This window comes from Colletes latitarsis, chromosome 2 (genome assembly GCF_051014445.1).
Source record: "Colletes latitarsis isolate SP2378_abdomen chromosome 2, iyColLati1, whole genome shotgun sequence".
Classification (NCBI taxonomy): domain Eukaryota; kingdom Metazoa; phylum Arthropoda; class Insecta; order Hymenoptera; family Colletidae; genus Colletes; species Colletes latitarsis.
In genome coordinates, this window is record NC_135135.1 from 6,488,260 (window position 1) to 6,506,903 (window position 18,644).

An 18,644-nucleotide genomic window follows, 5' to 3' on the forward strand; every position below is an offset into this window, starting at 1 on the left:
AATCAAGAATACCAATTTGTTGATTGAGGCTTCGTTAAAAAGTTATTAACGAAATTATTGTTAAAAATTATTAATAAAATTTGTCTACCTACACGAATTTTTTTCTCGAAAGTGGGTAGAAATTCGGGGGTATGTCTAGTGACCAAAAATGATTGTAATTGACCCCTGCAACTGAAAATAATTTTTTCGTGAATGGTTTGCAATTTTTTAATTTAATTCTTTAATAACTTTTTAACGGAGCCTCGATCAACAAATTGATATTCTTGATTTTCGTCTTATTTTGGCCTCTAGAACCTTCCATTACAATTTTTTCCCAGGGTTGGCCGAACATTCTGCATAAAAAGATCATACACTAGCTATAAACAGTCACATACATTTTTCGTTTCTCACACATCTTCCTCACTTGCATAATAAATGTGATTCTGTATATTTGTTTCCCTTGTGACTCTCAATTTTCACCTTTCTCACGAGTCCCTAATCTATCAGCGACTGTTTATTCCTATACAGAGTGTTCGGTCACCTTTGGGAAAAATTTTAATGGGAGATTCTAGGAGCCAAAATAAGACGAAAATCAAGAAAATCAAATTGTTGATTGAGGCTTCGTTAAAAAGTTATTAACGTTTAAAGTTCCGCCTGTAGAACGGTAAACTGCGAACAGCTGCGTGCGCGTGATAGTGGTTCTCATTCACCATGAGAAACTCTACTTACCGACGTATCAACAGTTTTATAGTTTTTTGAACGAGAACCACTAATACGCGTACGCAGCTGTTCGCAGATTGTCGTTCTATAGGCGAAACTTCGAACGTTAATAACTTTTTAACGAAGACACAATCAGCAAATTGGTATTCTTTATTTTCGTTGAGGCAAAACCAAAGTTAAGGCTTCAATTATTAATTTAGGTAGTATAAGCTATAAACATAAGGATCAAAACCAAAAATTTCCCACTGTGACAATATTTCATAATTTTTCTTTGTATATTTAGGTTAAATAGAGATTTATCTAACTAGCAGGTCCAGGTCGAAACGTTCCTCTTTTTTTTTCGATTTCTCTCACCTGTTGCTATCTCGCTTACTATCATAACAGTCCTCACTACACCCTTAAGCCTTGTTTCCTGCCTCTACACACTTCATACTTATGCCATATTTCTACATAACAATTTCATTCATTCACATTCACACCAATTTCCTCTACGTGGGGTACAATTGTATTCAACATGCTCCGAGCAGAAGGGAAAAGAAAGAAAACATAATCATTCGTTCCCCAGGTAATCTTCACAATGAATAAACAGTGTTTTGTTATTATAAGTCATTTAATATTCAACCGTCGTTGTAGTTTTTCATGGAAAAATAATTATCCCTCGCTGAATTGGTTTTTAGATTTGTTTGATATTCGGCGAGGAAAGGGAAAATAAGGCAAACAGAATGTAACTTTTCCCTTTATTTGCAAATTCTGCGAAGGCGTACGGCCGACATGATTAATTAGAAAGGCTAGTTACGCTCTTTTTTTAGCCGTGACGTTCGGGCGTCTCGGAGACGATAACGCAACAAGTGTCGCGAGCAGTTTCTTTACCTGTTTTACGCGATGCACTCTAATCTTGGTTAGTTTTGTTCCCAGAGGCCAGGACTACGTTCTGGAAGATAGCAGATGCGAACTAGCGCCCGAGGAGGTTCGAAAGGATGAGCGTTAATTGAGCAGGACTCTGCTTGGATGTAAGGATCTGTCCCGTCTGCGGGACTCTCTCATTCGTCAAGCCAGCTTTTCGTTGACTCTTATGGTCAATGGTACACTGTAGTTAAAGTTTCAGGAAATCGAATTTTGTTCCGCTGCTTTAAAATATACAGGCTGATTCAGAAATACACGGCGATGCTTTAGGGCAGTAGTTCTCAACAATTCTTTTCCGCGTACCAATCAACTGATATGTGATCAAGTCATGTACAACTTTGTAGGTAGTGTCTATTTGTACACGTAAAAACAATTTTGATTGGAAGTATAAAAAAATTACTATTTTATCTTTCCCCTTTACGTCCATTCCAAATCTCTTTTCCCTTTTGCTTAATATTAGGTCATCAAAAATTCATAAGTAAGAGAAAAATGAGATCTATCGGTTCAGGGAATGTTTGATACTTTTAAATAATTATAGAAATTTGAGAAAAAATGGAGGTAGTATCGGAACTCGAAGTATGCGTTTCACATTAACTTATGGAGTGGAATCTACTTAACACTAAATCTACCACAACCGGTCGCAATGATCGTTTTTAAAATTTCGGTTAGAATTTTTAACATAGAATGTTATTCTAGCACTAATTGACTTCACGACTTTTCCTATAGTATACGTACAATGAATTTTTTAATGTTCACTTCTATTCTTATTGTCTGTTTTCTGAAGAAAAATATATAGTATGTCGTATTTACCATGACAGGTTGAACGATTTATACTTTTTTTGTAAAACACCGGGCAAAATTTAGTATCAAATTCTGTTTAGGTTTCGAAATAAATAAAAAATTTATAGCAAAAGTGAACTATGTATAGTCAAACTTTACACACGTACAGTTTAGAAACTACTAGTGGTTTCTCCATAATTGAGCCACTGTTAGAAGCGGAAAAGCGTCTCCTTTAAAATGGTTTTTGAATTATGTCGATTCGACATTTCGTTTTGGAAATATCGTAGAATATTTCTTATATATATAATTTTTAGAATTCCATTCTCCATCTTACAAAAGTCTATTAATGCGTATTAAAAATACTAAAACTTTGAACGCGTACAGTTTCGAAATTACTAGTGTTTTCTCCATAATTGAGCCACTGTTAGAAGTGGCAAGGCCTCTCCTTTAAAGTGGTTTTTGGTTTATGTCGATCCGACTTTTCGTTTTGGAGATATCGTAATTTAAATGAAGGAGTAATTTTTGTGCCGTGACAATTGTAACCGAGTGACGTAAAATTTACTATTTACTACTGCAATCAATGACCTTGCCAAGGCTGTAGTATTTCCAACAAGAGTTCATTGACCTCGCGACGTCAACAATGAAATGTAAACAAATGTTTCGAACCCTCATATCTCCCGAACTAATCACGCGATCGACTTGAAACAAAAATCGTTATATCTCCGGGACTAATCAAGCTATTGACTTGAAACAAGTTTTATTTTAAAGGGCTTTTCATTCTATATCCGATGGATATAACTACTTTTATAATTTATGTTGTCTTCTATATTTATTTTGATATTTACTTTGATGCTATACTGGGTGTTTTGCTACCTCTGGGAAAAATTTTAATGGAGGATTCTAGATGCCAAAATAAGATGAAAATCAAGAATACCAATTTGTTGATGGAGGCTTCGTTAAAAAGTTATTAACAATTAAATTAAAAAATTACAAATCGGCTTGGAAAAATTATTTTCGGTTGCGGGGGTCAATTACAATCATTTTTGATGAATACACATATCTCTGAAATCTTACCCTCCTTCGAGAAAAAAATTCGGGTAGGTGGTTCTCAGCGAAAAAAAAAATTTTTCAAATCGTTCTAAAAAAATTATTTCCGATTGCAAGGGTCGATTATAATCATTTTTTATGAATAGATATACCCCGGAAATCCTACCCAGTTTGGAGAAAAAAATTCGAGAAGCTGTGAAATTTTTCAACAAAATTAAAAAATTTTAAATCGTTCTAAAAAAAATTATTTTTGATTGCAGGAACTAATTATAATAATTTTTGGTCAATAGACATACCCTCGAAATCCTAACCATTTTCGAGAAAAAAATTCCTTATCAAAAATATAATTTCAGGCCAAAATTCTTCCTTTAAATTTCATGCGAATCTTTAAAATACTATAACTTCTGAACGGATTGGACGATTTTAATGTTCGAAAAGCCAAACGCCGCGTATTTTAGTGTAGAATATGTAACAATTATAAAAATATTGGAAAGGTTGTTCCTTGGCCCCGTAATGTTAGAAAAACCCCATAAAAATGGTCCAATTTTCAAACAGCCATAACTCCTATAATAGTGAATATATTTCAATGAAACTTTTTTCTGAAGTAGTGCCCATAGGTACCTACAAAAAAGTATTAAACAACTTTTCTGTAGGACGTCAAGCGAAATTATTAAAAATAAAAAACGAATTTTTAAGGAAAATCGACAGGGGGTAGGTGTCTAAATTTTTCATCGAAAAAAAAATTTTCAAATCGTTCCAAAAAAATTATTTTTAGCTGCGGGGGTCAATTATAATCATTTTCGGTGAATAGACATACTCCCGAAATCTTACCCACTTTCGAGAAAAAAATTCAATATTGGTGGAACTTTAAATGTTAATAACTTCTTAACGAAGCCACCATCAACAATTTGGTATTCTTGATTTTCGTCTTATTTTGGCCTCTAGAATCTTCCATTAAAATTTTTTCCCTGGGGTGGCCGAACACCCTGTATATTGAAGGAAGTTTTAAGAAAGACGCTCAGTCTGTGAAAGACGCTGTTATTAGCCAGTCTGAAAAGACGCGTTCATAACATCAGTCTGGTAAAGACGTCGTTGTGTTACATAGCCAGTCTGTTAAAGACGTTGTCGTAACGCAGTCTGGTAAAGACATTTGTAATATTAACCTACATGTGGCTACACACCCATACCCGCGAATAAACAGTTAATAATTGTGGGGTAGGTCGTGGAGTCGTCATTTTAACCACTAGCCCCCTCAGTGACTATAAAGAACAATACGCGTTGAAGGTTTATCGGAATATATAAAAAATGTTCAAATCTCCAGACTATCATTTTTGGCATTTAACGAAGAGTTTGGACTACTTTCCCAGATTAAGTTTCCAAAGTAAACTACTCAGGCGGATTAATTATTTCGCACCAATTTTTAAATTCGACTCCTAACATTGCCGCGTTAACTTTTAATTCAAGGTCTATCGAGTTTCGAAGTTTCATCGTTTCTGTTACAAACAACTATCATGCATTTAATAGGTCGTCTGTTCAATAGAATGTAAAATAAAAATTCCTCTGTTAACCTTTCGCGAAGAAGACGTTTATCCAACCCTATATTTGTTTTCATAATTTTAAAGCAATTTGAGCAAGAAATATTTTATGACGCATTCCGTAATTGTATTTACTGTTGAAGAACCTACAAATCCAGCAACTCCCGAAATTGATTATATGGTAGTATAGTTTTTAGTACTCTTGGAATAAATATTTCTTAGAATTACTTTTACTAGATTTAGAATTTAAAATGTAGTAAAACAAATTGAAAAAGAACTTAAAGTAGGTATGTCTTGATCAATTTCAAGAGTTACTGTATTTAGAACAGGAGGGTTGTGAGAAAGACCAATTTATAGTAGAGAATTGTGTTTCAAACGTGGAAAATGGTTGTCAATCATTTGGAAGAAGCTTATGTAAATTGTTGTGAAAATTAGTTCGTACGAAGCATTTTAGATTGTTTAAGAACGAAGATCTGTGTGACTTATTTGATGATTGTATCTTATTAAAAAGATTATTTCGATTATGTGTTCAAAAATTGAAGAAATAAAAAACAGTTGTAAGTTATCCTTTAGGCGACTAAACTGTTCCGACGATGGTTATCGCATAAATTTTATCTCTGCATTTGTTGCTTTGTTAAATAAATTGTTGCGATCCGGGTGATCAAGTAGTGCTCTGTTTTTATTATAAGAGTTTATTAATTTACGTTGAACTCACGCCGAACTTAACTACGAAGAATAACGGAATTTACAATGGAATTTGGCTCTTGGATAAGGAATTAACACCCGCAGACTTCTTGCGCAACTAAAAGCTGTCCGGGAATATATGAGCCCTTCATTGCACAAATCGATTAACTCCATAAAACAAAAAGTGAAGAAATGTGATGAAATAATGTGTATTGGTTTCTAAAATTCCTTTTATAATATAAATTCAAATAAATTTTGTAGAATGCATAAATACAGATGTAGCTTTCATCTAAAAGATATAAAATTAATAAGAAAGAATAGCCAAAAATTTATCGTCGGAAATGTTATAATTTTTATGTGACTGGTGAAGTTAATCGATTTGGCAAATGAACAAATTAATAAATTTAAATTCAGTGTTAAATTTTTAAGTTTTTTAGCATAGAAAAAGTTAATTATTAGATATTTTTATTACAGATTTTTCATCAAAGTGAATATTAACAGTTCTGGTATAATATATCAAGTATACTGTTTGAGTCTTATTTTCAAGTTTATGTAATCCATTAATATTAGGCTTTATTCCGGATACATAAAAATTTGAAAGAATATAATCGGAATACTGGTTGTTTTCATCTAAGTCCTGTGACCATAATAATATTATAGGATCCTTGATGTTAAATAATGATTTTGTTTCGTTTTCATACGTTATTAGCTCCTGATTCTCATAATGGAATTTAATGAAATCCTGATAGGTAACTTGATTTTGAATACTAATATTTCCTGATTCTTCCTTTAAAGGGAGACGCGAAAGTCCGTTTGCATTAGAATTTACACGACCGAGTTTGTACTTAATTTCACATTGGTATTCATTTAAGCGTAATCGCCATCTAACTAATTTAGACGTTGGATTTTTGCAATTAAATAGTCATTGCAGCGGTCTGTGATCTGTGTATATCGTAAACGTACGTCCGTATAGGTAAGGCTGGAAGTGTTCTATTGAATTTACAATTGCCAGTAGCTCTTTTTCAGTTGTTGAGTAATTCTGTTCTGCTTTGTTTAAAGTACGTGAATAATAAGCAATTGGTAAGTCCTTGTCTTCCTTTATTTGTGAGAGTACTGCCCCAATTCTTACATTAGACGTGCCACAAGTTAGAATAAAAGGTTTCGAGAAATCGGGGTATTGGAGCAAGGGGTTTTCTATTAGTTACTTCTTTAACATGTTAAACGCTTCTTCCTGTTCACGAGACCATACAAAAACTTGATCTTTTTTTAATAGCATCGTCAAGGGTTTCGCGATAGTGGAAAAATTTGGAATGAATTTACGGTAATAGCTAACCATTCCCAAGAACATTTTTATGTGTTTTATATTTGATGGACGAGACATATTATTGATTGCTTCTACTGTCTTTTTGTTAGACTCTACCCCCTTCTCTGAAACTACGTGACCCAAAAATTCACAAGATTTTTTTAGAAACTCGCATTTACTTGGTTGTAACTTGAGGTTATTCTCGCGAAGTCTGGAAAAGATGTTTTTTAATTTCCTATTATGCTCCTCTAAACTCGAAGCATATTCGGGTGTTTGGCCACCCCTGGGAAAAATTTTAATGGGAGATTCTAGAGGCCGAAATAAGACGGAAATCAAGAATACCAATTTGTTGATGCAGGCTTCGTTAAAAAGTTACTAACAATTAAATTAAAAAATTTCAAATCGTTCTGAAAAAATTATTTTCGGTCGCGGAGCTCAATTACAATCATTTTTGGTGAATACATATACCCCTGAAATTCTACTCATTTACGAGGAAGAAATTCTTTACCGAAAATACAATGTCTGACCATGAATGACGATTCCCCTGAAATTCGGCTAAATTGAAAAGTTACAAATCGTTCTGGAAAAATTATTTTCGATTGCGGGGCTCAATTACAATCATTTTTTATGAATACACATATCACCGAAATCCTATCCTTATTCGAGAAAAAAATTCGGATAGGTGGTGAAATTTTTCGGCAAAAAAAAAATTTTTCAAATCGTTCTAAAAAAATTATTTTCGATTGCAAGGATCAATTATAATCTTTTTTTATGAATAGACATACCTCCAAAATCCTACCCAGTTACGAGAAAAAAATTCGAGAAAAATTTCGACAAAATTAAAAAATTTCAAATCGTTCTAAAAAAATTATGTTTGATTGCAGGGATTAATTATAATCATTTTTGGTCAATAGACATACCCTCGAAATCCTAACCATTTTCAAGAAAAAAATTCCTTACCGAAAGTATAATTTCAGGCCAGAAATGCTTCCCGTCTTACGCATATCTTTAAAACACCATAACTTTTGAATGGATTGGACGATTTTAATGTTCAAAAAGCCAAACGCCGCGTATTTTAGTATAGAATATGTAGCAATTATAAAAATATTCGAGAAGTTGTTCCTTGACCCCGTAATGTTAGAGAAACCCCATAAAAATGGTCCAATTTTCAAGCAGCCATAACTCCTGCAATAGTGAATATATTTCAATGAAACTTTTTTCTTAAGTAGGTCTCATGGGTGCCTACAAAAAAGTATTAGACAACTTTTCTGTAGGGTGTCAAACAAAATTATTAAAAATGGAAAACGAATTTTCGACAGGGGGTAAGGTGCCTAAATTTTCCGACAAAAAACAAAAATTTCAAATCGTTCTAAAAAAATTATTTTTAGCTAAGGGGGTTAAATACAATGATTTTTGGTGAATAGATATACCCTCGAAATCCTACGCAGTTTTAAGAAAAAAATTCAGTAGTTGGACGAATTTTTCGGCGTAAAAAAAATTTTTTTCAAATCGTTCTAAAAAAATTATTTTGAATTGAAGGGATCAATTACATTCATTTTTTGTGAATAGACATATCCCCGAAATCCTGCGCATTTTCGAGAAAAAAATTCAGTAGGTACGGAACTTTAAACGTTAATAACTTTTTAACAAAGCCTTCATGAACAAATTAGTATTCTTGATTTCCGTCTTATTTTGGCCTCTAGAATCTCCCATTAAAATTTTTCCCAGGGGTGGCCGAACACCCTGTATAATCATGTCATCTATCTAAACTAAACATTGACGATTATTTAATTCGGACAGAACACTAGTCATCATACGAGTGAATTCATAATGCTCGCTTCGAGTACTAAACGCGGTTTTCGGTGCATCGTGAGGATTCATACGGATCTGATGATAACCGCTCGCGAGATCTAGTGTGGTGAAATATATCGCATGTCCTAATTGATCCAAAATATCCTCAATATTTGGAAGGGGATACGCATCACCAATAGTTCTCTCATTCAGCTTTCTATAATCGACCACTATTCGCCATTTACGGATTTGTTGATGGTTTAATTATCCCCTGATTTAACATTATCTCTATTTGTTTATCGACTTCCTTTTTATGTATTTCAGGTTATCTATAATTCTTAACGTGTACGGGTTGCTCGTCTATTGTTTTAATTTCGTGTGTACATACTGTAGTTTTCGTCAGTGCGTCAGTAGGTAAATGAAAAATATCGCTAAATTTGTTGCAAATAGGTCTTATCGATGACTGTTCTTCGAGATTTAAGTGATTCAGACGTAAATGTTCGTTTGGGACTCGTAATCTGTTATCTAACTGATTGTCACTTTGATCTGGAGCTAGCTGATAAATTCTCCCTTCTCGCGGTACGGATTCTAATGATAACTCTGGAATAGGGATGCGTTCACTAAGATGCGACGTATTTATAATACTAATTAGTGCCTGATTTCTGCCGGTTACCCTAACAATTGCGTTAGGAATGAGTATATTACAGTCTGAATTTTGCTCGTGAGACGAAATTATCCCTTCGTTTAATTTATATGGGTTTTGAACTTTAATAAAAATAATTGTTTCGATTCTTGAGTTTAAAGTTATTTCGGATGCGGATGCTTGTGGTACGTTGAAACCTAATGGGATTGGGAATGGAATGTTTTTGATAGAGATTGTTGATAGCTTATTATCGATTTTACAGTCTAATAAACGAAGGAAATCGTTACCTAACTGTCCATCGAAAGGAATATTCGTAAGGGAATCTATTATGTGAAATCTATTAGCTTAACTTTTGTTTGCCCTAGACTTATAAATGGAGAATTTAGAGAGATGCCATTCAATGATATTGGGTTTGGATCGATGATATTACAATCGTTTAAGCTAGAAGCTTTTATTAATAAAATAGAAGCACCGGAATCGACTAAGAATTTCAAGATTTTGTCCTCAGAATACGCTTGTTTCGACTCGAACAATACATAATTAAGTTCATTAGAATCGGAGGAATTGGAAATTGTTATATTATGAACTTTTCGAAATCTTAGCTGGTTTGATTCATAGTATTCGCTGTTAATTGCGGATTCTGTTTGTTCATGATAGGAGGATTGGGTTGTTGTTGGAGGTCGCGAAAATTTTGCTGCTCAAAATGCACATTTCGCCTTTCAGGTAAGGAGCTAGTTGAGGGTCGGTTTTGAATTGTCTAGAATTATTATATTCGCGCTTCCGACACTTGTTTATTACGTGACCGAATTTTTTGCAGTAGTTGCATTGCAGGTTTAGCTTAGGAATGTTATTCATTCTTTGGAACTGACTGTAATTGGAGGTAAATGCGAACTGACCGTTCTTATGACAGACTCTACAAGTTTGCGTGGTGTACGTTAACACTAGGTTTACGGACACTCGTTGCACATATTTTTGTTATAATTCGCTACGTTGACAGTTTTTTCTTTTAATTAGAGTATACATCCATATCGTTACATCAATTCAATTCAACATAAATTGCTAACAAATAATATTTATGATTCCTACCATGTTAAGTTTAGAATCTGAATGCGTCAAATTGACGCGTACTGTAAACCTAGTGTCAAGCATAGCGCTTTTTCTTTGCACACCGCGGCCAAGAAAGCTTGACTAATTGTTTTAAAATCACGATATCTCAACATCTGTGACATTTGTGGATGCGAGTGATATACGAATCTATTTAGCGTAATATCGTTAGTTGCCGATCTGTCCGCGAGTGTATCAACCGTTAGGTCAAATGAGTGAAGAATTTCTAAAATTCTTGAAGTTAATTCTTCAAGACGTTTTTAAAATTGACTAACATTTTCATGGCGTTCTTGCCTCATACTACTTAGCTCCTCTAATAATTGATCAAGGCTTTTTTTGTCCTGATACGTACTTATCAACAATTCAGATATTTCTGGCCATGCCGTTAAATTACAATGAACATCTTGTTCTTTTGCCTTTCCTGAGATCCTACTTTTCACGAAAAACAAAAGCGGTTGAAATTGGAACGGTTTGGTTAATTCAAAAGCTGAATCTACTTGTTTTATGAAACTGCGCAATTTATATCTGTCATCGTCAAACATATCCGGTTTGATTAGAAATTCTAATGAAAGAGTTGGAAACTGCTCTGCGGAGTGTACAGTCGTTTCCGTGTCAGTCATGATGATGTATAGAACGATATGGATTTATGGATAATGGTTGGAAATCAAGATTCGTTGCAAGTCTGGATGGTATAGTCCCGGCCAAAATATAGCGAGGTCGTAAACTAAACTCTTGAGGGTTGGGTTCCTGCTGTGGCACTTAGGGCCGTACATGACATCTTGCTTGAGGGTGCCTTTCTGAATGTTTTTCTGTGTCCGTAACTGCACTACCTTTTTTCATTTTCTAGATACATATATTATAAGCAGGTAAATTAAGATATTAAAGACTTGAGTAAGACCTTTACCTGTTACGATACCTCTAAAAATGGCTTTCTAAAAATGGTGACACTAGATAAAATATTTCTTCGTACGGCCCTGACTATGGTCTAAGGCCCTTAGCTGCTCGTATTTCTGTCAATTCACCTGTTTCGGAAGCTGAAACGTGTAAACTTTGACACCCACTCGAGTTTACCCACTTCGGTGTTGTCTATGCTTGGTGCTGGCTCGTTTGATCCAGTGGTCCTCAACCGGAGTGTAGTTTCTTGCTGTCGTCTTCCACTGCTGCCTACCCTCGGTGCTGGGTCGTTTGATCCAGTGGTTCCTTACCGGAGTGTGGCTTCTTCTTCACGAAATTCTTCTTTGCATCCAATTTTCTCAACTGAACTTCAACTACACGCAGTGCAGAATATGCTCCGTACTAAACAACTGCTATGTAATTGTTGAGTGCAGTCCCACTTCTGATACCAAATTTTATGTTGGAATCTTGGTGATCAAGTAATGCTCTGTTTTTAATATAAGAATTTATTCATTTACGTTGAACTCACGCTGAACTCAACTACGTAGAATAACGGAATTTACAATGGAATTTGGCTCTTGGATAAAATATTAACACCCGCAGACTTCTTGCGCAACTAAAAGCTGTCCGGGCCCTGCGGTCCGGGAATATACAGGGTGTTCGGCCATCCCTGAGGCCAAAATAAGACGAAAATCAAGAATACCAATTTGTTGATGAAGGCTTCGTTAAACAGTTATTAACGTTTAAAGTTCCGACAGTACTGAATTTTTTTCTCGAAAATGCGCAAGATTTTGGGGGTATGTCTATTGACCAAAAATGATTGTAATTGACTCCCGCAACCGAAAATAATTTTTACAAAACAATTTGAAATTTTTTTTTTCCGTCGAAAAATTTCACAGATTCTCAAATTTTTTTCTAGAAAGTGGGTAGGATTTAGTGGGTACGTGTGTTCACCAAAATTGGTGGTATTTGACCCTAGAACCTAGAAATAATTTTTTTAGAACGATTCGAAATTTTTTTTTTTCGTCGAGAAATTTAGGCACCTACCCCCCCTGTCGATTCTTCTTAAAAATTCCTTTTTCATTTTTAGTAATTTTGTTTGAGGCCCTACAGAAAAGTTGTCTAATACTTTTTTGTAGATATCTATGAGCTCTACTTCAGAAAAAAGTTTCATTGAAATATATTCACAATTGTAGGAGTTATGGCTGTTTGAAAATTGGACCATTTTTATGGGGTTTTTCTCATTTTGCGGGGTCAAGGACCAACTTTTCGAATATTTTTGCGATTTTTACATATTCTCCATCAAAATACGCGTAGTTTGTTTTTTTAAACATTAAAATCGTCCAATCCGTTCAGAAGTTATGACGTTTTAAAGATTCGCATGAAAATTCGGGCAGACATTTCTGGCTAGAAATTATATTTTCGGTAAGGAATTTTTTTCTCGAAACTGAGTAGGATTTCGGGGGTATGTCTGTTGACCAAAAATGCTTGCAATTGACCCTTGTAACTAAAAATAATTTTTCCAAGACGATTTGAAAGTCTTTTTTTTCACCCAAAACTTTCAGCACTTACTCGAATTTTTTTCTCGAAAGTGGGTAGGATTTCGGAAGTATGTGTATTCACCAAAAATGATTGTAATTGACCCCCGCAACCGAAAATAATTTTTCCAAAACGATTTGAAATTTTTTAATTTAATTATTAATAACTTTTTAACGAAGCCTCGATTAACAAATTGGTGTTCTTGATTTTCGTCTTATTTTGACCTCTAGAATCCCCTATTAAAATTTTTCCCAGGGGTGGCCGAACACCCTGTATATCTTAGCAATAGTAGGGGAGGAGGACCCTAGACCTAGCGACTAACGAGCCTTGTGACTAACTCAGGCTGACTTATCGATGTTTGGCCTATTAGTCATCCAACAAAATTAAATATCGTGTTGCATATTCAACGAAAATATTAAGGATATATTGTGTCTTGAAAATACACAAACAATGTCTTGGTACATTTTAATCTATTTGAACATTTTATAAAAAAGGAATATTTTATTTATAACATTTTCAAGTAATATCAATATTTTATAGTGTAACCCTTTCGTTTAATAATATTGTTTAAACATGCCGGTACGTTTAAAATAATTTTTACAAATATTCTGGACTGATTGAATTCCTTCTTTCTCTTAGCCTTGTTTTTAAGTGACTGAGAACATTAGCTTTTATATAATTATATAATAAATGCTTTTACAGTATTATAAAATTGTGCTTAGGATCACTATGCTGATAAAACTTGAAAGAATTTTGTATTCCCATTTTGTGTGCACTTTTTAAATTTTGTTTAAGGGGGGTCTTCTACTGTAAACCGCCAAGTTTTAATTGACCGAATGGCTTGAAATTTAATGTAGAATTATCAGCAGACAGCAGAAAGAAAATCAAGAAAATTGATACTCAAACTTCAATGGGTCGACATATTTTTAATTATCCATATCATTTCTTCTTTTGTTTCAGATTAACATAATCAACGGTTGGAATCTTACATACCGTTAGATCACTTCTTTTTTTATATTTTTTATATTTTCAGTCGAAAAAAGTACTGTACAATCGTTCAATTGGTAGTGAATACGTGTTTTAAAAATCGTATAATAATGTTTTACAGTTATCATTTAAAAAATTCTAAAAGAAGGTTTAAAAATTAGCCTTCTAAAATAGAATCCTCTAATTTTGCTTCATTCGCATACTGTGTATGAAAAGATTGAGTATTCCACCCTAAGAAAGCAATCGATGAACTTTACCATCACTTATAATTTCTAATTTCATTTTTTACCCTTTTCAAATATTCCAACTGTTTATCCTAAACATTCGATTAGAAAGGATTAAATTCTTTGAGGACATTCTCTATTGTTATAAATTCGGAGTTTCCTAATTCCATCTTACTATTCATTCTAAACATTATTTATTGTTAAAGTATAAGTGGATTGGGTCTTCTGTTAGGTCTTTCATTATGTTCTGAGATATGAAACTCTCGCATGTGAATACGCCGAAGAATATAAAATCATTAAGTAACTAAAATAGTAAGTCTATTTAGTATCGTTTTCGTTTCCAGCAGTAGCTTGCTAAAGTTCTAAATGAAGTAAAATCTCCAAAAATGACCCTTTTGTTAAGTATTACAAAATGTCCACTTCTAGTTTATGTTTTAAAAAAACTAGAGCCAATATTTTAATTTAACTTTCATTTTCGCAATTAGAGTCATAACAGGGACTAGAACTGATTGTTTGGATGAAGAATACACAATTGTTGTTGGCTAGTGATTGATTTTAAGCAGAGTAGGCCGAAACGCTTTTAAAATTGTCTCGACGAAGAATAATCTTGCTTCGACAAATCTTATACGAAACATTTAATACCTCAGGACATGTAACATTTTTCGAAAATTGTTAAACCGGGGATGGTTAATTCAAGTTGCAAGCAGACGTTCTATCCCATGAAACGCGTGAACTACCAGTGATAATGGTTTCTGGGTCATCGATACTGCATTGACGACAGTCAGCAAATAAAAAGCACGCGTTCTTCTTGGAAGATTTTCTACGGCCATTTGTTTTTTATGCCGTGGCCTTTTTACGAGCACCGCACTTGAGAAATTCCCGATCGACCAATCCTGGAAAATCGAACACGGAATTATCTCATGTTGCATCAAGTGAAGATTAATACAGTAAGTAGAATTTCATTTATATGAGCTTCATTTATTAGAACGAAATTTTTGTCAATGCTCAATTTAGTGAACTTCTGTTGGACTTTTATTATTTGAACTACAGTAGAAATTTATATGAACCCAATGGGAAATAAGTAGTTCTTATAACCGGGCTGATTCATATAATAGGCGTCACATATTATATGATTGGAGTTCTTGTTCGGATAAGTAGATTTAATCATACCTCAGAATATACCAATTTGTAAATTACTTGCGAAGACAATCATTTGATTAAAAAGTAAAAATAAAAAATATAAACATTATTATAATTTTGTTTATTGCAAAAAGAATTAATTATATTCGTTTAAGGATTTTACAAATGCTAGATCCTTTCCATCTTTTGAATACTTTGAATTATTTTTATTTGCTTCCTGCTGTGTTTACAGCTAATTAATAACTGTTTAAGAATGGAAGGTGTCAATATGTTTAAGAACTACTGTCTGCTTTGTTTTTATTACTGTTTCATGATTTTTGTGTTTTACTTTTGCTATCACTATAAAATTCTTGTTTTATACAGGGTATTCGACCACCCCGGGGAAAAATTTTACTGCGAGATTTTAGAGGCCAAAATAAGACGAAAATCAAGAATAGCAATTTGTTGATTGAGGCTTTTTTAAGAAGTTATTAACGTTTAAAGTTCCGCCTGTAGAACGGCAACCTGCGAACAGCTACGTGCGCGTGATAGTGGTTCTCACTCAGCATTAGAGACTCCACTCACTGACGTATCGACAGCCTTATAGTTTTCTGAGTGAGAACCACTATCAAGTTACCGTTCTATAGGTGGAATTTTAAACTTTAATAACTTTTTAACGAAGCCTCAATCAACAAATTGCTATTCTTGATTTTCGTCTTATTTTGGATTCTAGAATCTTCCATTAAAATTCTTCTCAGTGGTGGCTGAACACCCTGTATAACAGTAAAATATATAATTTAGTATAATAGTATTTAATTTATAATTTATGAATATGATTGAAAAGTGGCGAAACAGCAATTTTTAAAGTTCGGTGTAGCAAAATCAGTAATGTAATATTAGAAAATAATGAACTACAAAATTGAAATAACAGTGAATGAAAGTAAATAAAAACAAAAAGAAAATCGTAGCAATCGTGGACGACACTCTTCTACAACACCTATTAGCTTTACAACTGAACGAAAAATGAAATCGTAACAAGTTTGAGAACTAGTAATTGAAAAGTTAAAAGTAGTAGAGATAATCGGTGGACTCCTATTATATGGACCTGTTCAGTTATATGAACTGCTTGTCATCGGTTGGGTTTATACAAATGGAGTTCTACTGTAAAACAAGTTTGAATTAAAGACAGTTTTAGGATCATGTGATTTAGAAAGGTGTTTTTATCTTTCAAGCGTATAGGGATTCGTTTGTTTCCAAGTAAATTGTTACCCGGTTAGGAGACTTAATGAAGTTCCAACGGAGTTTGACCGGTCTGGAGATACCTGGTTTGAAGTTGCAACTAACTGTGATTAACGCGTCTTGCAAGTTGCAATAATTGTGGAGCTCCGTGAAAAATTCATAGACGCGTTCGGAACACTTGGCAGCTGAGCGATGTATTTCCGAGTTTAACGTGGGTTTAGTATAAGTGTTTGTTTCCTTAATTGGAAAGTCTCTCATGAGAATGCTTCGAGGATGAGATGTAGAAGATCTTCAGTATCACTTTTTGTAACAAATTTTTAACGATTCTTAAGAAGGTATATACACTAGGGTGATCGTTAGTTATGGGGGTTGAAAGTTTGTTGTCTGTTTTATTCGAAAATGATTACTTCACAGTTTTAAAGTGATTAGAAGTTTTAAAATTTTATAGGAGTACCAGTGATTAATCCAAATCCAGATAAAATTAAAATATAAATTTCAGTATAAACAAAGAATCAACATTGGATCTTCACCTCTTGATGAATTTAAAAATGATGTATTTAAGTTTTGATCAGTTAATATAATAATAAAGTAATAGTTCCTGTTAAATTGCAATAAAAACAGATCAAGAAGAAAAAACGTGATTGATCAAAGTTTAAATTATAATTTTTTGTATTTTAAACGGTAATAATAAAATGAATTGATCCTATGACTGAAGAAATTCCTGTAATATGAAGTGAAAACATTGTTAAATCATAGGACGATATAAAATTAATACACATTTCTTAGATACGTGATAGTAACATTTGTTACTATTAAGTAAAATTCGAGTATTTCTTATTTTCTAATAATCAAGTAAGTAACTATTAACAGAAAGAGTTAATCAGAATTAAATATTGTGTTGCTTAGTTCTTCGTTTGAAATATCTTCGCTATAATTTAAACTTTTATAATAATCTCTGTATTCTTCTGGTATCTATTGTAACAGCTTTATTATGTCGTTGTATTTATCAACAGATAATTTGTTTCTTTTCTCAGTTTCAGTTTCAGTTTCAATTCACATTTGTGGAATTTGGCCTAACACATTTACCTAACGAGGAAATGTATCTGTTTCTAGCAACTTTTGTATATTTTCTAATATTCATCTTCATATTTTCTCATATCTTACGCGTTTCTGTTCTTTATCTTTAGTACTTATAATTAACTTATCAGAATTAGTATCGTAATATGGCATTAACGACGTTTTATCTCTTTCCATGACAAAATCAAATCATGTGGAATGTATCTAGAACGGTCTGCATCTTTTGCATACGATAATTAAGTAATTTAATATTAAACATAAAGTATATACAAGGTATATGAAATGTTTTTGTTTAATTACCTATTAAATCAAAATTTGGCGACCTGCTAGTATTGCGTTATCTAGAACACATTTTAAATATAATAAATTGTCTATCTTCTACAATTAAGCAAGAAAATATGATTTTTCTACTAATAATAATTTTTAATACGCGAATAAGAAAACTAGCTTTCTAGATTAGAATGAAATCTGTGAAAAACTAATGAACTTGAATTTGTTTGGTTTGTTTGGCGACGTTGGATTTTAAGTTGCCTATGCTATTAAATCTTTATTATTTTAACATGTAAAATATGTATTTTATGTAATTATGGATCAATAGAAACTTTGCATATGTATTTGATTATGTTTTTTGATTACGCTGCCAAAGTATACTATTATCTTTTTTAAGCTACGATTTGTCTTGTTGTATTCAACTGATATAAACAATTGGAAAGCAATTTTAATTTATGTACCAGTCGCTGGGGTCTGAATCACAATGAAACGAAAAAAATTTTGTTTGCGAAATAGAAGTCGTATAAAGTCAAAAGTTATAAAATTTGTAACTTCTTCAGGCGCTTAAAAAAAACTATTGTAGATAATGACATAATGTTGGTTCACGCGATAATAAGGGAATATCTATTTAACATGTGAGTAAAAAGAAGATTTTTGAGATATCATTGCAGCCATTCAAATTAATATACTGCAGAAAACATAAAATAATTCCAGTAATAATAAAGGTAATAGTATAAAATTTGTATAGCGTTACCTTTAAAAATAGTGTAATACATGAGAATAATTAAAAAATTCTTGGTTTGTAA